This window comes from Meleagris gallopavo, chromosome 2, assembly GCF_905368555.1.
Source record: "Meleagris gallopavo chromosome 2, MGAL_WU_HG_1.1, whole genome shotgun sequence".
Classification (NCBI taxonomy): Eukaryota; Metazoa; Chordata; class Aves; order Galliformes; family Phasianidae; genus Meleagris; species Meleagris gallopavo.
Window position 1 is genome coordinate 63,120,302 of NC_139405.1, and position 20,700 is coordinate 63,141,001.

The 20,700-nt window shown below is 38.9% G+C and overlaps 2 protein-coding genes across 2 annotated transcripts in view; one reads left to right on the top strand and one right to left on the bottom strand.

Annotated features, from left to right (window-relative positions):
* NT5DC1 (5'-nucleotidase domain containing 1) overlaps nt 1-20,700 on the bottom strand; it is a 126,050-nt gene that overhangs the window by 75,021 nt on the left and 30,329 nt on the right. The gene's annotated exons all lie outside the window — the stretch shown is intronic.
* COL10A1 (collagen type X alpha 1 chain) overlaps nt 1-20,700 on the top strand; it is a 38,501-nt gene that overhangs the window by 4,687 nt on the left and 13,114 nt on the right. The gene's annotated exons all lie outside the window — the stretch shown is intronic.

A 20,700-nucleotide genomic window follows, 5' to 3' on the forward strand; every position in this document is an offset into this window, starting at 1 on the left:
AACCTGGAAAATGTTTAGTGAAAGCAAAAATAACTGAACTTGAAAATACTGCAGTAATACCTCACAGTTATGCTTCCAGCACCTGCTGCTACCCTGCAGCCTGGGTTGCATTACTGGTCCACTTGAGCTATGGCACAGTTATCCCCTCACACTGCAAAGAGGAAACAATTTCACAGATGATGCCTCTGTGCAAAAGTACCACACACACAGTCAACTTTAATTTTATATTGAGAAAAATAAGTGTAGTTCCATCCACAGTCTATTTTAGATTGATTGGTTCTCACTGTAAGTTCAGAAAAGTGACTTAACTAGGAAACAGATCTTTCATATTTGCAAGGTTTGCAACTTCTGCAGTCCACAGTGCAGACTAATGCCACAGCTTGTTGTCCTCCCTTACTGTGGCATGAGCCACACACAGGAAGAACCCAGCTGATGTCACATCCAGTATCATCCACCAGCATGGTCTGGCTGCTGCTGCCTGCAGCTAGCTCTAGGAAGGAGGATGGCTACATCCTGGATTACTATGTCTGCAGTGTAGAGCTGGGTACTGGATTTGTCCAGATGCTGCTATGGTGGCTGTATGTACTCATGGAGGTACAGAAGAAAAGAGGAGCTGCATCAGCCAAGTACTTGACCCCTTCTCCTAACACATGTTTCTCTTCAATGCCACGTTTTCCAGTATGAACCACTTTGAATTTACTGGCCATCACAGCTCTGAACCTAGACTCATCTGATCTACTGCACAACAACACATCTTAATTTGATATGCTTCAAACCATTAAGCTGATATGCTTCAAACCATTAAGAAATCTAAAATGAAGAAAGACTTAAAGAAGGAAGTCTTAAAGGCACAGGAGCTGGCTGTCCCCTGAGCCGCAAAATGAGCTGGTGAGGAAAAAGACCAGCGTGGATGAGTATGGAGCTATTCTTGAGGCTCTGGGAGAGAAAGAGAATCTACCTCCTGTGGAAGAAGGGATTGGTTACTCAGAAAGAATACAGAGAAGTTTTTAGGATGTGTAGAGAGAAAATCAGAAAAGCAATAGCCCAACTTGAACTCAACCTGGCCGCTGGGGTAAAAAGGAATAAGAAACTCTTTTACAAATACATCAATGGTAAGAGGAGGACATCCATTCTTTACTGGATGAGGCTGGGAATGTCACCACTGAGGATAAGGAAAAGGCAGAGATTCTGAATGCCTTCTTTATGTCTGTCTTTAAAGGTCAGAACAGTTATTCTCAGGGAGCTCTACTCTCTGACCTGGTAGTCTCGGCTGGGGTGCAGACTGAATCCCCCACGATTCAGGAGGACGCAGTCGGAGACCTGCTACTCCAGCTGGACTGTCATAAGTCCATGGGGCCGGTTGGGATTCACCCAGACTGCTGAGGGAACTGGCAGAGGTGATAGCTGAGCCGCTTACCATTATCTATCAGTGCTGCTTGTTGACTGGTGAGGTCTCAGAAGACTGGAGGCTTGCCAGTGTGACTCCCATCTACAGGAAGGATTGTAAGGAGGACCCGGGGAACTACAGGCCTGTTAGCCTGAGCTCAGTGCAGGGAAGGTTATGGAGCAGATTGTCTTGAGGGAGATCACATGGCACGTACAGGATAACCAGGGGATCAGGCCTAGCCAGCATAGGTTCACGGAAGGCAGGTCCTACTTGACCAACCTGATCTCCTTCTGTGATCTAGTGACCCATCTGGTAGATGAGGGAAAAGCTGTTGATGTAGTCTACCTAAACTTCAGCAAAGCTGGAAGGTACTCTCTTGGCTGGATAAAGAACTGGCTGGAAGGCCAGGCCCAGAGAGTGGTAGTGAATGGAGCTAAATCCAGCTGGCGACCAGACACAAGTGGTGTTCCCCAGGGGTCAATGCTGGGGCCTGTCCTCTTAAATATCTTTACTGACAACCTAGATGAGAGCATTGAGTGCATCCTCAGTAAGTTTGTGGATGACACCAAGTTGGCTGGAAGTATCGATCTGCCTGGAGGTAGTGAGGTCCTGCAGAGGGATATGGACAGGCTGGATAGCTGGACTGAAGCCAATGGGATGAGTTTCAACAAGGCCAAATGCTGGGTCCTGCACACAACCCCAGGCAACGCTACAGGCTTGGGGAGGAGTGGCTGGAAGACTGTGTAGAGAAAATGGACCTGGGAGTACTGATTGATACTCGGCTGAATGTGAGCCAGCAGTGTGCCCAGGTGGCCACGAAGGCTAATGGAATCTTGGCTTGCATCAGAAATAGCATTGCCAGCAGGAACAGGGAAGTGATTGTCCCCCTGTACTCAACTCTGGTGAGGTTGCACCTTGAGTACTGCATCTAATTTTGGGCCCCTCACTGCAAAGACATTGAGGCCCTGGAGTGGTTTCAAAGAAGGGCAACAAAGCTGGTGAGGGGTGTGGAGCACAGGCCTTATGAGGAGTGGCTGAAGGAGCTGGGATTGTTCAGTGTGGAGAAGAGGAGGCTCATAGAGAGCAATAAGGTCTCCTCTAACTACCTGAAGGGAGGTTGTAGTGAGCTGGAGGTCGGCCTCTTCTCTCGTGTAACTAGTGATAGAACTAGAGGGAATGGCTTCAAGCCGCACCAGGGGAGATTTAGGCTGGATGTTAGGAAATACTGTTTTTCTGAAAGAGTGGTCAGGCACTGGAATGGGCTGCCCAGGGAGGTGGTGGAGTCACCAACCCTGGAGGTGTTCAAGGAACGTTTGGATTTTGTGTTGAGGGATACGGTTTAGTGAGAACTATTGGCGATAGTGGATGGTTGCACTGGATAATCTTGTAGGTCTTTTCCAACCTTGGTGTTTCTATGATTTCAAATACCTGGACAGCACTGCCACAATCAACCTTTTAAAGTTACAGCAGATAAATAGCACCATTACTTATTTTCAGGACCTCAATTCACTTCTCATCGCATAAAGACACAAATGGCTCTGTTTCACGTGCAAGACGGGGGTTTAAAAAAAAAACAAACAAAAAACAACACACATCTATCAGCTAAACCATAGCAACTATATACTGTGGTCACAACCAGAGTCTATTATTTTAATTAAAAATACTGGTTACGAAACATGGCATATGTGACTCATCAACCTGTTCCTCTCCTCACTCCTTCCATCTAACGCTGTTCAAACTGCATGATTCTCTTCAATTGTCTAAAATGAGAGAAAACAAAACTAGTGAATGAAGATAGTTGTAACTATCTGCCTTAAAGCTAACTGTCTAGTTTAAGCTAAGAAGAATCTGACAATAACCACACATGGCATGGGGAAAGAGGAGAGTATAGGGTGGGGAGAAGAGGAAAGATAAAGCAAAAATAAGATCTTGTGGTGGAAGCAGCCCATTTGATGGGCTCAGCTGTGAAATATAATGCTATAAATTATGTTTCATAAATGCTATATTTAGTTACTCACATAATTTCACATTTGCCACAGGTTACTAAGCACATATTCACTCATTACTATTTTGCTGCAAAATAATTTGTTACATTGTATGTCTCAAAGTTAAAGCACAGAAATAGTGGTGTAAAAATAAAAGTGTGCTTTGGATGCTGTATTAAGTATTATAAATTAAAAGTTGTTTTCAGATTAGTTCACCTGCAATAACTTGTGAACTTCAGTTCTCAAGCAAGCAAGCAAGCAAAAAAAAAAAAAAACAAAAAACAAACAAAAAAAAAAACAACAAACCACATAATGAACAACTGCACCCAACTTCAGAAACAGCAGTATCCTCCCAGGCTCATTTCTCCATTGAGACTGCTAAGATGAATTTTCCTGTTTCTCATTCACCAACTGCTAAGTAAACAAAATAGGTCTAGAGAAGCACATTCAAATAGTTCTGCTTATAACAGAAGATAATGTATTTCTTGTTAGCCTACAAATAATTGACAGCCATATTTTTCAATGGTATCTTACATTCTCACTTAGGAAAAAATGCTCTTTCTACAGTATTATAGACAACAGTTACATATATGTGTGTGTGTGTGTGTGTGTGTGTGTGTGTACACACACACACACATACTTTGAGTTCAAATAAATAATTAGCACTAGTCTTCCCCACCCACTTTAATAAGCTAGCTTGGCACTGTCCACTCTCCAAGCTCCTGCATTCAAAGTAAACATGTTGCATTTCATGGGGAAAGGCCAGTTTTGAAAGAGATTTACAAGGTGACATATATATAAAAAAGTTGGAATGACTAAATCAGTGATGGCAAAATATTTGCTAATTTTGTCATCTTTTCAAGATTGAAGGTTGACCTTTATTTCTCTCTCTATGTATGTATGTCACACACACACACACAATATTCAATTTGCTTTCAGTAAGAGCAAATAACATATGAAACATGATGAAACTGAGCTACAAACTTCCTGGCCTGTAATAATTTAGATGAAGCAGGGTTTTGGAGACTATGATATTAAAAAGTTTTCCCAACAAAATATATTTTTTAATTATTTTAGAATGTCATACAGATTTCCTTCCAGTGGGGAGGACAGAAGAAACATAGTTACTGATGAATGTAATGCCAAAATTTAATCGCTAACTTTGCCTTACTAGCACTGTAAATGATGCTGTTTTGGAAGTTTTGACTAATCACTGATAAGGTAAAAACTATACATAGCTGAAGTGGAAGTTATTTTCAGAAAAAGAACTAGTTACCACAGTGACTGAACAGGTATTAAGCTGTAGCAGCACTGAACAATTTGGACATCTCCTTTTTATTTATTTATTTTCATATCAGTGCCTATAGTGGCAGACTAGTACAAAACAAAACAAAACAACAACAACAAAAAAAAACCCAAAAAAACAAAAAAACACAGTTTTAACCAATGTTGCAAGTATGAAAGTTTGCATGGTGATATGTATTACCAGGTCAATTATTTTTCAAATATATACCTGTACGTATTCAGTTAGTTAGAAGAACTAAAAATAAAGGTTGGATTATTTTTTTTAATTAAATTCACTTCTAAGTTCCCAAATTTTTACCTTATAATAATGTTGGCTGAAGTGATAGTAGTTAACACTCCACCTAGCTCACATTAGGAGGCTCCTACTGTCTCACATCAGGCCCAAAATATTGCTTCCATCATACAGCATTAAACATTTTTAAAAGACAAACGAAGCTGCTTTCCATAACTCCAGCTTCTTTACAGAGGAAAAAAGCATTACCATATTAACCAAAAAGATAATTGTTCTCCGAGTCATGTGAGTGGTTTGTGTGATTACATGGGGCTGCTTGCATGCTGTAAACAGAACTTGTTCAGCTGAATCAGTAAATAAAAGCATGAGTCAACTTTTGATCTAAAGAAGGTGGGTCTTACACTATTATCTGAACTAGCCTTTTTGGGAGACAAAGGGTAATGCTACCTAATGTCACTTACACAAATATTTAGCTGTTCACATTGTCTAGTGTGTAGAGAGCAGAGCTTTTGATATACTTACATTTCCAGAACAAACAACATCTATGTAAAATGATGAAAGAAAACTGCTCTAGCATTTTTCTTGGTGATAAATCTGTTTGTTTTTGTTGGTTTGTTTTTCAAACATCATTGGAGGTAAAATCTCTGTTGATATAAAAGAAGGGTTCATTTTTTACATAGAAAAGCAGCTTTTATTCATAAGGACTCTCTTCTTCTTTTCAGCCTTTACTGTTTGTAAAAACTGTAGCTCTGATTTCTCAGAAGCCAGTGCTTCATATATAACTACAACAGATGTTCTTCGCTTAAAGGAAAATATCTGCTTTTCCATGGGTGTGGAAAAATTTATCTTTTACTTTCTTTAAAAACACCCAATCACCAAGTGAAGTTCTAGGAACACAGTGTAACAAATACCAAGATTGCCCTCTCCAGATTCACTGCTTCATAGCCTATTACTTAATAGATTATGCATATTTGCTACAAACATTAGCATTTGACACATACTAACTACCACGATTCTCAGTTCAGCATTAAGAACATCTTCTGTTCAAAATTCTAAGTACATACAATAGGATTTCCAGCCTCCTCAATCATCCAGATCCAAAGCTGCTTTCCACTAAGCATCCCACTGAGAACTGCTGCATGGAGGAGGTTCTTGCCAATTCTCAGATTTGTATGCTCTGGCATTTTGATGGAAATACTTTAGCGCAAAAGTTTTTTTCCTTCTCCAGCAGCACACTTTTTCCACTCTTCTTTTATTCTATATAACAGCATAACTATTTCCTTTTGCTGTAATTTGATAATTTATTTTCAGGTGACCAGAACTGGCAGTTCTACACAAGGGTTTGAACACAGCAGAAATATCTACAAAGGCAGGTGCAAGCAGACCCCATGTCCAACCTGAGCTGGCTGCATACACAGCAGTGGCACTCTGGAAGCAGTTTAGCTGCATTTGTATGGATGTCCCTCAGCTAATGCATGTATCAGTGCATTGCACCATTCCCGCAGCTACCAGTCAAGACCTATTTTTCTGCTGCCAGCTGCATAAATATGTCCAATGCCCCACAAGGGAGCATATCACAAGGATATGCTTTTGTGCAGCTGGACAGAGACATGAAATACGCTGAGTGCATCCTCCCATAAATTTGCAGCTGCTGAAGAAGTGTCAACCTCCTGGTAATTCATATGGAAGCCCAGCAAGCCTGCTGGAGCCAACTGGAAATTTATACTGGAAGATGCACTCATAAAGAGTTAACAATAACACTCATAGGAAAAGTACAACATGCTACCACAGTCTGAAATAGAAATCAGCATCCCAAATCCATTTGTGTGTGTTTGGCAAGTCACAGGAAGGGTTTTATATTCACTCTTCTGGCTGAAATAAAAAAAGTTGTTTTGGTGACTCTCAGAACTTGCCAGATGCAAGTTCAGTCAAGCATCTGTCAATAGAAATAGTGAAATACCTCATGTAGGTCATGTAGGCTTTGGACCTGCCAGTCTTCACAGCATTCCTTTGACGACTCATATTTATTACCACAGCTTTATTTCTACTTTAGTCCTTCCTGTTTAAATTCATTTTTCCAGCTTGAAAGAAACACTTCAGACTATTTTAGCAGACTATTCTAATAGAAAGCCTTTGACATGGGCAGGACTTTCATAAACATGGACAAAGTCAGGATCCAACAAACTACTTGCAAATGCAGGGGGTCAGTCTAGACATCTTTTCTGGCGAGCAGTACTGTTTGTCACTTTGCTTTCCACCATTTGTACATGAGATGAGTTTTAGTGAAATAATTTTGAAACTACTTCTAATTTTGCTTTTGAGAACAACCGTCTTTAGAGGCACAACAAATGAGCTAATGGAGATCTATATTTAAAAGCATTATTTAAGAATACTCAAAAGATTATTACATTGCTCAAAACTGCTTTACTTTGTTTTCTAATATTGGACCAAACACATAACTAAGCAAGATATCCTACAAGGGCAAAAAATACATTTTGTGAGAACATTTTGTCTTCTTACGAGGCTGAGGTAATCCATCAGATTTTTTTTTATTATTTTTTTCTGGTGAGATGGCAGGAAGTACTTGAAAATGCAAAGACTTTGTCACACCAAAGAATATAGGCATGAGAACAGTTTAGGGCCTACCCATCGCTGCAATTTATCAGTCAACTATATTCATCCTATATGGATCATTCAGACATTGGACCATGAGGACAAGAATGGTCCAAAGCATAGAACATATGTGAAGTTATTCAGAAGCACGAGATACGTAACAAAAGATAAATGCCTTGGATAAACAAGTTCTTATTTGGCTTGTGAAAAAGAAAATGAAGACCTTCCAATTGAACACCAGCATCAGAGAGGAATGACTTCTAAACAACAGAAATCAAGAGAAACAATTACAAGGAGGATGGGCCTGGCAGAAAGATAAATCAGGACCCTGAATTTCAGGAGAGCAAACTTCAGGCTATTTAAGGTGAGATCCCCTGGGAAAATCTCCTTAGAGATGAAGGAATTAATCAAACTGGCAACTCTTTAAGGATACCTGTTTGAGAGCACAAGAGCTCCCTGTGCCCCAGTACAGGAAAACAAGCGGAGAAAGCAAGTAACAAGCATGGCTGAGCAAGAACCTGCTGGTCAAACTAAGAAAAGAATGACACAAACAGGCAGTAGAAACAGGACTGGGAAGCAGAAGTGCGGACTGGGAAAAATACAGGGATGCTGTCTAGATGTGCAGAGACGGAATTGGGAAAGCCTGAACTAGGTGAGGTGTGTGAAAAATAATAAGGGATTCTTTTAATACATTGGTTATAAGAGACAGGCAAAGGAAAGTGTACAGTGTACTCCCTCTGATTTCCTCCCCCCCCCCCTCATCTGAGGGGGGAAAACTGACTTCAAAAGACATGGAGAAGGCTGAGATATGCTACGTCGTCATTGTCTCAGTCTTCACTAGCAAACAGGCTTTTCACATCTCTGAACTTGTAGGCAGTGATTGTGGGAGAAAAAAATCACTCCCACTGTAACAGAAGAGTGAGACTGAGACCATCTCATGAGAATGTATGTATATAAGTCTATCAGGCCTGATGACATGCATTCCTAGGCTTTAAGGAACTGGATGATATAGCTGCCAAAACATTCTCCTTCATATATGAAAAAATCATGTCTGTCAGGCAAAGTCCCCAGTGACTGCAAAAAGGGAAACATCACTACTATTTTCACAAAAGAAAGAAAGAAAGACCTGAGGAACTACAGGCCAGTAAGCTTTATCTCTGTGCATAAGAAAGACCATGGAGCAGATCCTTCTGGAAGCTATGTTAAGGCCACGTGAAATAAAGATGTAATCTTTATTTTGTTGTTGTATTTCACAGTATGGCTTTTTGTCCCAACTTTATTGGGACACCCAACAATTTCATCAAGAGCAGATCATGCCCGACTGTATTGGTGGATAAAGGAAAGGCAACTGATGTCACCCACCATGACTCCAGTAAAGCCTCAGATGTGGTCCCATACCCCATCCTTATCTTTAAATTGGAAAAAAGATGGATTTGGTAGATTATTTGGTGGATAAAGAATTGGTTGGATTGTCACAGCCAAAGAGTTGTAGTAAATGGCTCTATGTCTACGTGGAGGCCAATGACAAGTGGCATCACCCAGGGGCCTGTCTTAGGACCGATGATCTTCAACATCTTAATGACAAAGACATTGTGATTAAGCACACTCTCAGAAAGATTGCAGACAACACCAAGCTGAGTGGTGCAGTTGACACAATAGAAGGAATAGATGCCACCCAGAGGAATCTGGACAGGTTTGAAAAGAGGGCCTGTGTGAACGTAATAAGATTAAATCAGGTCAACTGCAAGGTATTGCACTTGGGTCAGGGCAATCCCAGATTATATGTACAGACTGTGAGAAGAACACATTAAGAGCAATCTAATGGAGAAGGATTTGGGGGACCTAGTGGACAAAAAGCTCTGCACAAGCCAGCAGAGTGCACCTGCAGCCCAAAAGGGGCTGTGTCAGAAGAGGAGCGGCCAGTAGAAGAGGATTGTGATTGTCCCCCTTTACTCTGCCCTTTTGAGGCCCCACCTGGAGTACTGCATCTAGGCCTGGAACCTCCAAAACAAGAAAGATGTGAAGCTGTTGGAGCAGGTCCAAAAGAAGGCCACAAAGATGATCAGAAGGATGGAGTACCTCTCTTGAAGAAAGACAGAGAGCTGGGCTTATTCATCTTGAAAAAAAGAAGTGTCTGAGGGGACCTCATGTGGCCTTTCAGTAGTTGAAGGGAGTTTATAATCAGGAAAGAGATTGACTTTTTATGCAGTCTGAATGAGAGGAAACCATTTTAAACCAAGTCTAAATCTTTTTTCCTTTGATGTTATGGGGAAAGTCTTCTTTCCAAGGGTGGTGAGACACTGACACAGGCTGCTCAGAGAATCTGTGGATGCTCCATCCCTGGAGGTGTTCAAGGTCAGGCTGGATGGGCCCCTGGGCAGCCTAATCTAGCAGGTAATAAACTCTGCCCATGAAGGGGATGTTGGAACTAGGTGATCTTTAAGGCCAAGCCACTCTATGAAGACTGCATAACATTTCTGCTGTCCAAAGTTAACAACATGGCTCCTAATAAAATTGATGAGATAACATACTGGGCAGATATTTGTGAGATTTGCATCAGCAAACAGCCTATGAATGAAGAATAATATCATCAAAGGTATTCAGGCACCAAAACGTGCTTAAATAGTCCTAAAAGATGGAAACCTCCATCTCCAACAAAACAGTATATAAAAAAACATTCAGCCATACCACACATTTCTTCACAAAATCAGCTAGATTACTCAGAATAAGATGATAACAGCTTAAATGACAAAAAAAATTGGCAAAAAAGTCATCTGACAAGAAAGCAGGTATCTAACAACACACAGATTGTGAACTAGAAACCTGACAAACTACTAGATTTCAGTAAATGTAAAAAAAGGCAGAAATATCAAGGATAAACAACAGAAGGCTTCTTCCAGTGCTCTTTTATTGATAGCAAAGCTGTGAAGTTGTCTTATAAATCTGCAAAAAACATAGCTTTAGAAAATCATACATTATAAGACATGAATGCCTAAAGAAGTTATAGAATTTATCTGTTAAACCTCATTAAAGTGAAAGTGCTTTTTTTCCCCTGTGACTTGGTATTTCACAGTATGGCTTTTTGTAAAAACTAACACTGACCACTGCAAATTTTTTGCAACATTTTCAATGACCTATTGTACCATTCACTCGATCAAACTCAGACAAGGAGGGACCAAATCTCCTGACATGACAACAGTCATGTATCTAAACACTCCTATGGCCTGGGGCCACCAGAAAGAAACCACATATGGAAACCAAGATCTGAGCAAGTTCTAGGAGCAGATCTGAGGTACAAGACTGCACTTTTCCTACAGAAATTAATTCCTGGAATATGCGTATGGAGTAAAGTGATTTGTTAACTATGGAGATGCAAATTTTTCTTTCCAAATGTAGCTGTGGTGTGTCAGGTTATTCTCAGATGGGTGTGTACACTGACCTCATGCCAGCCCTCAGTTGGATAGCAAATTTGGGCACAAGTAATTACAAAGGCCACAGCTGGGTAGGGGTCTTGTCAACACAGAAGCTGAGGGATGGAGGAACAGAAGTTCTAGTATGTACATTGCAAGAAGCAGACTGGCACATCCACATGAGGTGGTTTGGGGAAGAGAGCTCCAAACTCAAAGTTTTCACTCCACACTGCACATTTTGGGGTTCCTATCACTACTATTCCACTGTTATTTGAAAGGAAAGAGATAGGAACTGTAAATACTAGCTTTGGTTGAGTTATAAAGGTTGAAAGAAACAGACACTTCAATAACTCTTTGGACTTCCACTGCTTTCCAGAGCGCAGAAAAATTCTGAAGCAAGTGATGATGGTGTAACCTTCTAATTTAAGCTTCTGTAACTTAGCCACAACAGTTCCAGAGACTTAGAGTCTGCTAAATAAAAACAAGACAGTATAATTAATTTTGCAAAATTAAAATACTAAAGCAGTATTGCACAAAACTCTAATATCAAATTCAAATTTAAAAGAAAAAAAAACAAACCTATGCCATACATCTGAAAGACGTGATGACAACTAACCTGAAAGTAGCTTCTCTGTGCGATGTGAAGTAGGAATTCTCTTCTTGAGAATCAAGAGCAGTGTGTGAAGAAATCAGAGCAATACATAGCTAAATAAAGGCTAGGATGTTATGCCTTTAAATATACACTCTCATTTAAAATACAAGTTTCAGGCACATAAAGAAGCTACTGGACAAGCTTTGGCTTGTGTTACAACAGTCAGAATGGATTATTGTAACGACCCAATCTGACTTTATCCATTGCAAATACTTAAAACTATGTTTTGCTCAAGGAAGAAAAAGCTGGAGACACATGCCAAGACTCTAGAGAATTACTATGAAACCTGGTAGTGAATTCTCAGGCAGCAAGAAGTCTATTCACTCTCACCAAGTTTAAATCTCAAAGAAAACAAGTGACTGAGCAACTGCAAAAAGAAACCTCAAAAGAGAGGCATACGATAACATCCACCTGTTTTTCCTACTGGAAGAAACTCCTATCAAGTTCAGGGGCATAAACAAAAGAAAAACGCCTTGAATTCTAAAGCTGATCTAATGATCAAACAGCATTTTTGTGCTGTCATCATAGCAGAAACACTTCACCAGAAGCATGAGTCACTCTGCAGCTTCTCAGATCTCAGAGGCAAGAAGACTTTTCTTTTGTGTGCACAGGAAGAAAGAATGAAATATAAAATTTGATTTTTACACCATACATCCAGACTAGTACTCAAACTCAGATTGACCTTCTGCTCTAAATGAGAAAGATACACTTCTAAGATTAAACAGTCTGAAAACTCTGTTCTTAGCATGAGAGGAAATTATAGTAACAAATTTAGAAAATAAAAAAACTTTCACCTTAAGTAGGTAGTTTCTTACATTTTGGGATTGTTGACTTTTCATAGAATTGTAGAATGGCTTGGTATGGAAGGGACCTTAAAGCCCATTCAGTTCCAAGATTGTCATGGGCAGGGCTGCCAGGCTCTAGACCGGGCTGCCCAGGGCCGCATCCAACCTGGCCTAGGATATCTCCAGAAATAGGGCATATCTTCTCTGGACAACGTATTTCAATGCCTTACAACCCTGTAAGTGAAAAATTCTTTCCTTACATCCAATCTAAATCTTCTTTTGGCTTAAAACCATTTCCCCTTATTCTATCTCTATCAGACTACATAAAAAAAAAATAAAATGGCCTCACTCCTGATCAGAAGATCCCTTTAAGTACTGAGAGGTTGTAATGAGGTCTTCCTGGAGCTTTCTCCAGGCTGAATGAATACATCTCCGTCAGCTTTTCTTTGTAGGACAAGTGTTCCAGCCCTCTAATCATCCTTGTGTCTCAGGTTGCAATTTTATAGGAACACATTCTAAAGTGACTCAATAGACAGACTAGCATCTTCTGTGGTTTAATGCTAAATATTTAATTTTGGATATACCATTTTTGAATGGGTGTGTAAATAGACTAAAATAAGTTCTAAACCATATGCTAGTTAAATTGTTCTATTTAAAAGTAGCAATTCTATGTCAGTGGAGTCAGACAATTCACAGCAAGAGTATACTGCACAATGCAGCAGTTTCTTATTATTTGAAAGTCTCTTTCCCAAGCAGAAAGCTTAAGAATTAACCTCCTCCTCAGCCTAGGCTTGTTTTCTCAGAAAAAGACTGTAAACCTACTCATGCTGCTTGTCTCAAAAGAGCTTCTGAAGTTTGAAGAACTGATAAATGGCACAGCAGTAAATTCTTTCACTCATGCCATACTAAACACCATAGCTAGAACATATTGAATAGTACAGAAAAGCATCAAATACATAGAAAAGACGATAGCAAGGCCAAAGGTGTGGAAGATGGAAAGAAATGCATAGAAAAAGATAACTGAGAGGCAGAGAAAATACTTCATTTCTAAAATATATTGCTTACGTGTTCTGTGCATGAAATGTGTAGCACTTACATTTCTAGTTAAAAGGTAACAATCTACTCTATTTACTGATGTATGATCGCCTGTACTTTCCATTTAATTTACTGCCATTAAAACATCAGTGTTCATATAAGAGACATTGGCATCCAAGATTCCCAGATGAAGGCACAAAGAAAAGCTAGAGCTATGTACATATGAAAATAATATCTGCCTAATGACAATATCCACGAGGAAACAAAGGGCAGAAAAAAGAGAACAAACAACCGAAAAAGGATGTTGATAAAAAGGATATCTACCCCCCCTGCCCTCCCCCCCCCCAAAAAAAGTCTAATTCTGATTACTTAAGGAGTGAAGTCATATGTGAACAGCTTTAAAAGTCTGATCTTTGCTATATAGTTAAATGCTGTAATGACCACATCCCAAAAACATCTCAGAAATTTTGGTTTTCCCCTCACAGGGATGCCCCCATAGAGACACTGATACCTGTAACCATATTTACAGTCCTTTAAAGATTATTCTGAAACTTATTTAGAAGTATACAAAATTAATAGTCCACTCAGCTTCAGATTATAGAGTATATAAACACTTCTAAGACCTAATATTGAAGGACAGTAACTAAAATACAGGGCAAATATTTTGTCACAAACTAAAGAAGACAAACACCAGATCCTGTGAAAACAGAATTTAAAACACAGTTCTTACTACTTTGCCATTGTTTTTGCACTTCAAAGGTAAAATCTTTTTTTTTAAAAACAAAACAAAACAAAACATTGCTGGAAACATTGCAATACTTACCTCCAAAACATACTATAGATGCAAAATTCATAAATGAGTGGGATTAAAAAGATAAGAAACCCCATGGGGAAAAGACAGCAAGCTTAAAGCTGCTGTGCTTGTAAATTAAAACTTCTCCAAAGCACTGGTTTAATTTCTCAGAGGATGGCAAACATCACTGAAGACAGAGAAAGCAGAGACAAAGAACAAAAGAGAAATTCTTATGAGCCTTCCATGTACAATTGAAAAGGGCAGGCACATGACATAAATCGCAAGTAGATGTTAAGCTATTTCCAGCTGAATAAGATCCTGAGTTCTAAAAATCATTTTTTCTTAAGTGACTGGCTAAAAGATAATATCATTGCAACAGCTTCTAATCAGGTTCTCCAGAAACCACAGATTGTTTTCTTAGGTAACACAAATCTTTACAGTGAGGTCTTCCTTTCCGTTTCTAAAAGAGGATCCAGTATACATTTAAATATTCCAAAGCAGTTCTAGAGAGAACATGACAGAATTATGTGCATTACCTCCATTACATTTGTAAAATTAACATTCTTTTGTCAATGCAATTTTTTTTCTGATCTTTTCTTAGCATTTCCAATCCTCAGAAATTGGAGAAGGTATTAAAAGTGTTGTGTATTATTAAATAGGTTTTTTCTGTTTTCCAGGAATTATTTCACATTTTAAAGAAATTCCTCTCGTGCTCCTGCCAGCTCCCAGTTTTTTAAGCAGCATTGACATTCTCTGCATGAGTTGCCTAAATATATTTCCCCTAAAGTATCTGTAAACTGTCGGTGCACAAACAAACAAACAAAAAGACAGTTCTAAATGACTTAAATGCCTCAGGAGTAAAGTACTGCAATGAAAGCCTGGAATAAAGAAGTCTGCCAGAAACTTAGCAAAGTTCACATAAACATCCTGCGGTTGGTCAGCACATCCCAAGGTGGAATCCACTCTAAAACCCAATACAATTTATGCACACAGAGCATTCCAGAAAAAGCTCTTGCTTTAGACAAGTATAAAAAGGAACCAAGAAAAAAAAAAAGCTACTAATTTTAATTCACTTACTAATACTTAGGTAAGCAAATACATTCCACCATATGTTACACAGAACGTTTATTTTCTGAAACAATACACTCTCTCAATGACCTAAAATGCATTCTTGGTGACCTAAAATTTCAACTGGCAAACAGTGTTATGTTTAGATTCTGAAAAAAAAACAGAGAGAGTTTAAAGGTACTCAGCTTTGCATATGTATACACTTCAACTCAGTAAATGAAAAACAAATTCCAAATGTCATTCCTGTAACTTCCACTAAATTTGCAGATGAATCTTCTGCAAATAAGGATTCTTTTTTTTTTTATTTTACAGACAAATCTAATATTAAAGTTTATTTCTCAGTTATGTAAAAAAAAAAAATGTGAAAAATCTTTAAAAACATTGCACATACAGGATGAGATTGGAATTATAAAGACAGAATTTTACTTTGTTACTAGCACAAGATCAAATAACCCAATAAAGCCATGCAATGCTTAATTGACTCTATCAGATTTAATGTTAAACAATGGGAGGAAAGTAGCTGAATAAAGTGTAACAAAAGCAAGAAGTAAATAATATTTTATGTAACAGCATTAATTTTACACCTAGCTTCCTAGATCCCACAATTTACTTTTTTCTTCAATCCTATTATTTTTGTTGAAAAATAATATAGACTAACACAGATGTCTCAAAACTCTCAGGGTTAATATACTAAGGTCACCCTGAAAGAAATGCCTCATACTTATTTCTATGGAAACTACAGGATATACAAAGAGAACAATACTACTATTTGGTAGAGAAAATTTTCTAAGCTACAAAACACTATTTTTCAACATAGTCACCATCACTATGCATTTTTATCCGTGATGAACAAGAGCCTGCACATGGCACTCATAAATATCTGCACCAGCAGAGGCAACACACCATTGCTGTCAGCACTGCTGAAACGCATCACATACCACTTCATTGTGGTCATGTCTGCTGTTTGGTTTCCATCAATTTTCAGCAAGTATCAATGAATGTCAATAGGTTCCGTTTTTTTCACATCGAGGAATTCAGTGACATATCTTTGCACCATATGCATTTCCATGTGAGATGCCATTTTGTCAGACAGCCCCTCTGCTGCCATCTGTCATGTAACAATAAAAAGTAATGGAATAGTGGTGGGAAGGTTCAACCTCTACTGCCACAACACCACAATCTGCCTCTGGCATTGTGGACTATCATAAAATAGGAAGCATTATTTTCAGAACAGCCCTGTATATCCCCTCTTATTTTCTATATATTTTAAACATCCTTCCTGATCATCACGTGGCATTTTCTTCCTCTGCAAATATGTATCAGATATCAGAACTAGCTTTCTCACTGGAAGGTACAGCATCATCTGGATAGTCTAAAATGTGTGCAAGGGAAGTCAGATACTAGTTTAAATGGCTAAGGTGAATTTGCAAAGAACACCATGACACTTGGAGCTCGCTACAATAAGAGGGATTCCCAGAGCACCCTCAGAAATTTACTTAATCTTTAGGATAATCTAGATTATTTCATTCTGTATTTCAGAGGAAGATGATCAGAGGACTGAAGAACCTCCCCATGGGGACAGGCTGAGAGAACTGGGGCTCTTCAGCAGGGAGAAAAGAAGGCTCCCGAAGGACCATATAGTGGCCTTCCAGTACCTAACGGGGGCCTACAGAAAGTCTGGGGAGGGATTTTTTTATAAGGGCATGTAGTGACAGGGCAAGGGGAAATGGCTTTATACTGGAAAAGGCTCGATTTAGACTACATATTAGGAAGAAACTCTTTACTGAGAGAGTGCTGAGACACTGGAACAGGCTGTCCAGTGAGGTTGTGAATGTCCCCTCCCTGAAGCATTCCAGGTGAGGCTAGACGAGGCTTTGAGCAACCTGGTCTAGTGGGAGATGTCCCTGCCTATAGCACTGGGGTTGGATCTTAAAGGTCACTTCCAACCCAAACCTTTCTATGATCCTATGATTCCTGTGCTATAGCTGCAACAGTTAAGATTTTATTAAGCTCTAATAGGAAACATAGAATATAATCTGGATAACAGACCTCCTTCGTAAAGATCTTCTGAAGTTGACTTTCAAGAGCTGTGAAGTCCAACTACATCCATTCAGTAGGGAGAATAAAATGAAGTGAAACTATAGTAGTTTCAAACACTAGTGAGTTCTGAACAGCGCTGAGATCTGTCTCAACACTGTAATACTTAAAATGAGTATTCCTAGCTTGCATCTACTCAGTACACAATCTCATACTACTTGTAGTCAGAGATTGCTCATTCCCACAGCAGCTTGGAGCTGAGTGCAAGCTGACCACAAAGCCTTGCCTTTCTCTCTGGTTTTGTAGCAGTTCAACACGGGTTGCAGCCAGGTTGCTAAGCAGAGTATAACTACTTCAGCTTTCCAGCACTAAGGTCCAACAGCCCACACATTGCCAGAAAGGCTGGGATTTGTGCCCGTTTAAGGAGCCTACACTTAAGGTGGCTTAATTTCTAGCTCAGTTACACTCAAACTTCATTTGTTTCTCTTGAATGCATGCACTACAAAGATTCACCTACATGTTCACCTAGCATGGCCAAATACTCAGAAGCCTTCACTATTTCATAAAATCATAGAATCTTAGGGTTGGATCTCTGAAGGCCATCTAGTCCAACTCCCCTGCAATGAACAGGGACATCCACAGCTAGAAGGAAACAGAGACAGTGATGTCTAGGTAAATGCTACTGTACCAGGAGATGCAGTGTCCTCCCTCTTCTTATAGCTTTTGTTATTCAAGGAATCCACAGGTTCTACAAGTATTCTTTAAGAGAGATGTTGCATGAGATAACCGTTAACTTTGGGCTCCACTACTCTTATGAACAGATAAATGATTCCTTCCTTTCCACTCCTATTTCCTATCCTACCTGACTACCTCTCAACCCAGTTTCCATGTCTTAATTTTAACTTGGTTATCATAGGTTGGTGGAAGACATTTTCCACTCCAGACTTGCAGCAGTGTTAGAAAATCTTCCCTGAAATTCAGTGTCAGTGTTCTGCAGTAGCACATGACATTGGAAGCAGCTGCTGACAGCAGAGCAGCCTATTCCTCGCTTATGCACCATAAGCTACTCAACAGACTCTCAGTAAATTTACCTTCACCTATATCCCTAGCTAAGCTACTGTCAGATAAACTACTCCAGCAACAAATTATAGACCACACAGGTAAAAATGGTCATAAGTAATTGCTTGCTTACATCTCACCATCCATGGATACTGACGACATTTAATACCATCTCCAGCAAGAATTCAGTTTTTAAGGTTTTTTTCCTGCACCACTTACAGCAGCAACAGCATTGTCAGAAAGTATCACCATTGGAAACAAGTTGGCATTTCTCCCTGGGCGCCTATCCTGAGCTGAGGAGCCTCTATCCATCCCCAATACCTGGATCAATTTAGCCAGTTTGGGAAGTATTTACCCACTCCTTACCTCTAAATAAAAGCCACTTTGATCAAATCATAATTTAGTTCTCAAATTTTTGAATGTGAGAGCCTACTGGCTAATGTACTTGAAAAAAAAAAACAAAAACAACCATCTTTGCACTTTCACTTTTCTCTAACAGAATGTAACATACATTGAAACTTTGAGACTTGTGTCAAGTAAGATAGTAAGTGGCACCTATAAAACTGCTGCACTGTTGTGTCTTCTGTAACATTAAAAGCAACCATCTTACCAACCCTTTATTATAAGCAGATAATTATGACTGTCCTTGATGACAATGTAATGCTTTCACAAACCCTATCTCAGGTTATTGAAACTAAAACCAGTCCTATTAATAACCATAATGAATAATTAGATCCCATACACCCAGGTTGTGGGTGTTTTTTTTTTTTTTTTTTCATAAACAAAGTAGTCAAAGTTTGTGTACACCCACAAACAGAACTTCCCCATGTCTCAATTCAAATAAATGAAAGGGAAACAGTAATACTTAAGATGCCAAATATTGTTAACAAAACAAACAAATCAGTTATTTTTATAGCGAATTCAGACAACTTCTATTTGTTCTGGCTGGAGAAGTCTGGATTTCTTTTTTTTCCCCCTCACCTTTGGTACCTGTTTTTAACATGAAAACTTAAAAACAACTCTATGCCAATTGTCCAAACCACAGCAGGTGGTAAGGTCAATGAATAGGATTACTCAGCAGACTGCTCCAGTGGACATGCTTAAAAACGTAGTTCACTTACACTTATTTTTCACTACGTGGAAGATTCCCTAATTCAGAAGAAGCTGCTTGAATTTGTTCACCTTTGGGAAAGTAAGAGTGGTTCTCACCCTTCAACATCAGTGGTTTTACTTTATTTCTCTAGTATGAAAGAAACCTTGAGCCCAACAGGTACTGAGATAGAACAAGATACTAACACTAATAATAATAATAATAAAAAATCAGAGAAAAAACAAAGCATAAATTAAAGAAAACAAAATAAATGCTCTCCCTGCAGTGTCATCCTCATCATCCCCCCACAACCCCCCCCCCCAAAAAAGAAGAAAGAAACCAATATTGTGACTATTTAGCTATTTTGTGATTTTACTGAATGCTGTTTCTGCTGTCACACATCAGGTTTGGTGGTGGTGGGCTGAAAAACTCAAGTAAAACATCATGGTCATAAAGAACTTACTGGGGAAAAAAAAAAAAAAAAAAGAACACTTGTAATCCTTCAAAAGCAAGTATGCATTTCAGTTGCTTTACATTATTTAACATGTCCTGTGAAATGATCTGGACTTACAGAAAAACAAGCCTATCTCCTTCCAGCACTCCTAGTAAAGTATGATTGCATATTATTCAAAATCAAATTCTTACTAGTTCAGCTTACAGAAAAGCTTCATATTAATACAACCAAGAGCATAGCCAATATCACAGAAAAAACTGAAAATGAGCATTCACGGGTTAAAAAGAACAGGAAATCTCTTCAGATGGCTTTGTTTAAACAGCATCAGAAATAGTTTTGTGGAGCCCTCCCCTAAAAATCCAAGGCCAAATTCTCTTATTTGCTTGGATCATTCAGCATTCAGACTTTTTGATTTTTTTTTCTTTTTTTTTTTTTCTAAAACTGCACAAAAGAAAGTGGATTCTTCTTTCTGCCCTACTGCACTGTAAGGAAGATGAAACGCTTGGCATTTCCTGAATGCACTGTACTGACTCAGAAATACATTTGTGAGAAATAGTATGAGCATCAATGTATATAAACAGCTTTCGGCTTTCAGTATTTTGAAATCTAATCAGTTTTTATATAAAGCTCATACGTCTGCTATGAGTTTCAATTTAATGCATTAATTTAATAAATACTTGTTTTTACTTTCAAAGGAAGGGGGAAAATGAATAAAACTCAGGTCAAGCCAGGAGCATATCTGAGGAACTGGAAACATCTTTTCTAATACTGTATTTCTTTTTGGTATACTTCATT